This window comes from Oncorhynchus gorbuscha, linkage group LG09 (assembly GCF_021184085.1).
Source record: "Oncorhynchus gorbuscha isolate QuinsamMale2020 ecotype Even-year linkage group LG09, OgorEven_v1.0, whole genome shotgun sequence".
In the NCBI taxonomy this organism is placed as follows: Eukaryota; Metazoa; Chordata; class Actinopteri; order Salmoniformes; family Salmonidae; genus Oncorhynchus; species Oncorhynchus gorbuscha.
The window spans coordinates 69625838-69629175 of NC_060181.1; the positions used below are offsets into that span (position 1 = coordinate 69625838).

Below are 3338 nucleotides of genomic sequence, written 5' to 3' on the forward strand. Positions count from 1 at the left end.
CAGTACGAATTTAGCCTTATGTTTTAGGTTATTGTCCTGCTGAAAGGTGAATTTGTCTCCCAGTGTAACGGCCGATGTTGGTAGAAGAAGGTGAGGACCAAGGTGCAGCGTGGAATGTGTCCATATTTATTAAAATAAACACGGAAATAACAAAAATACCAAAGAGAAACGACCGAAAATTCAATGAAACATGGTGAAGCCCCAAAATTGCCCTCGCTAGAAGCATGTGTTTCAGACATAAGGAAGTGGATGGCTGCAAACTTTCTACTATTAAACTCGGACAAAACAGAGATGCTTGTTCTAGGTCCCAAGAAACAAAGAGATCTTCTGTTGAATCTGACAATTAATCTTAATGGTTGTACAGTCGTCTCAAATAAAACTGTGAAGGACCTCGGCGTTACTCTGGACCCTGATCTCTCTTTTGAAGAACATATCAAGACCATTTCGAGGACAGCTTTTTTCCATCTACTTAACATTGCAAAAATCAGAAACTTTCTGTCCAAAAATGATGCAGAAAAATTTATCCATGCTTTTGTCACTTCTAGGTTAGACTACTGCAATGCTCTATTTTCCGGCTACCCGGATAAAGCACTAAATAAACTTCAGTTAGTGCTAAATACGGCTGCTAGAATCCTGACTAGAACCAAAAAATTTGATCATATTACTCCAGTGCTAGCCTCTCTACACTGGCTTCCTGTCAAAGCAAGGGCTGATTTCAAGGTTTTACTGCTAACCTACAAAGCATTACATGGGCTTGCTCCTACCTACCTCTCTGATTTGGTCCTGCCGTACATACCTACACGTACGCTACGGTCACAAGACGCAGGCCTCCTAATTGTCCCTAGAATTTCTAAGCAAACAGCTGGAGGCAGGGCTTTCTCCTATAGAGCTCCATTTTTATGGAACGGTCTGCCTACCCATGTCAGAGACGCAAACTCTGTCTCAACCTTTAAGTCTTTACTGAAGACTCATCTCTTCAGTGGGTCATATGATTGAGTGTAGTCTGGCCCAGGAGTGGGAAGGTGAACGGAAAGGCTCTGGAGCAACGAACCGCCCTTGCTGTCTCTGCCTGGCCGGTTCCCCTCTTTTCACTGGGATTTTTTGCCTCTAACCCTGTTACGGGGGCTGAGTCACTGGCTTGCTGGGGCTCTCTCGTGCCGTCCCTGGGGGGGGTGCGTCACCTGGGTGGGTTGATTCACTGTTGTGGTCGGCCTGTCTGGGTCCCCCCTTGGGTTGTACCGTGTCGGAGATCTTTGTGGGCTATACTCGGCCTTGTCTCAGGATGGTAAGTTGGTGGTTGAAGATTTCCCTCTAGTGGTGTGGGGGCTGTGCTTTGGCAAAGTGGGTGGGGTTATATCCTTCCTGTTTGGCCCTGTCCGGGGGTGTCCTCGGATGGGGCCACAGTGTCTCCTGACCCCTCCTGTCTCAGCCTCCAGTATTTATGCTGCAGTAGTTTGTGTCGGGGAGCTAGGGTCAGTTTGTTTATCTGGAGTACTTCTCCTGTCCTATTCAGGTGTCCTGTGTGAATCTAAGTGTGCGTTCTCTAATTCTCTCCTTCTCTCTTTCTTTCTCTCTCTCGGAGGACCTGAGCCCTAGGACCATGCCCCAGGACTACCTGACATGATGACTCCTTGCTGTCCCCAGTCCACCTGGCCATGCTGCTGCTGCAGTTTCAACTGGCCTGGGCCCTAGGACCATGTCCCAGGACTACCTGACATGAGGACTCCTTGCTGTCCCCAGTCCACCTGGCCATGCTCCTGCTCCAGTTTCAACTGACCTGAGCCCTAGGACCGTGCCCCAGGACTACCTGACATGATGGCTCCTTGCTGTCCCCAGTCCACCTGACTGTGCTGCTGCTCCAGTTTCAACTGTTCTGCCTTATTATTATTTGACCATGCTGGTCATTTATGAACATTTGAACATCTTGGTCATGTTCTGTTATAATCTCTACCCGGCACAGCCAGAAGAGGACTGGCCACCCCACATAGCCCGTTTCCTCTCTAGGTTTCTTCCTAGGTTTTGGCCTTTCTAGGGAGTTTTTCCTAGCCACCGTGCTTTTACACCTGCATTGTTTGCTGTTTGGGGTTTTAGGCTGGGTTTCTGTACAGCACTTTGAGATATCAGCTGATGTACGAAGGGCTATATAAATAAATTTGATTTGATTTGATTTGAAAACAGTATTGGCTGGTGCAGACACACAACAGAAAACAACAGACCTAATAAATATGAATTACTGTGTAATTTAAGAAAGGCTCTGTAACGATGAGTTGTTATGTTGTTCTGAGTAACAATACAGAGGGTACCCAATGTATGTATTTATTTATTGATTAATTCAGATGGAAAAATCTCAACAAGTTGATATAATCAAGTGAAGCAGTGGCGAAAATTGCATTTTTATAATTACATTTACAAACCACATGCACAACAAAATGAAGGAGGTGGGGTGGTTCTGCTAAATTAAGCAGAGGCTGAATTTCCAGAGTTATTCATATGAAGTTGCACAGCTGGAAACCTTTTCTCTGAACAGCGTGTGCAGCATAATTTGCGAAAGGCCACATCTATAGGACCCCTGCTACTTAATGATTTAATTTATTTGACGAAGCCATCCGGGCCCATGTACTGAACATGCTGACTGGGGGATAATTTAATCAGGGCAAAGGCTGCATATGATTGTGTGCACTCAATATTATCGGATGGTACCATCCTTCCACAGGGATCTTACTCTGATATGACCTTGAAATTACTACAAGTTATTAAAGCAGTTCAGTGCCTTCTCTATCTCTTTTTAGTTTTTTTTGTTGATAAGAACATATACTACACTTGATCTTAACCAAAAGGCAGAAAAGAGATGCCTTCTCTCTTTGCATGTAAAGCACCTGGAATTTGAAACTTGGTAACATTTATGTAAATTGGCATTAATAATGAAGATTTAGTAAATGGTGTAGTCCTTAGATGAAAAGAACAGGTGCTTCTATGAGACAGGTAATGTAATTACTGTACCAGTACAACTGAAGTTTATGGACTTTACCTGTAGCACTGACCTACCATTATGAAACACCTATCCCAAGATACTCTGTCCAGTGGTAGGCTCACTCTCCTCTCACTCTCCTCTGCCTATAAAGTTATGTCTACGTCAAAATACGCTGCTCTGAACAATGGCAGATGACGGGTGGAATCTGATCGCTGTTACAGGGTAACTCATGATAACAGCAAGCCTTCCCAAGTTGCTAGAGAGCAAATTATTATTATTTTTAAACACTCCAGGCCTTGAACGGCTAAAACTAGATAAAAAAAGTTTAAAAAGGGGGTGCATGAATCAGCAGGCCTCTGGAAGAGCT

General features: G+C 44.5%; 1 pseudogene; it reads right to left on the reverse strand.

The window, feature by feature from the left end:
- Positions 1-2710: 2710 nt before the first annotated feature.
- LOC124044778 lies at positions 2711-2850 on the reverse strand (annotated as a pseudogene).
- Between the last annotated feature and the right edge of the window lie 488 nt (positions 2851-3338).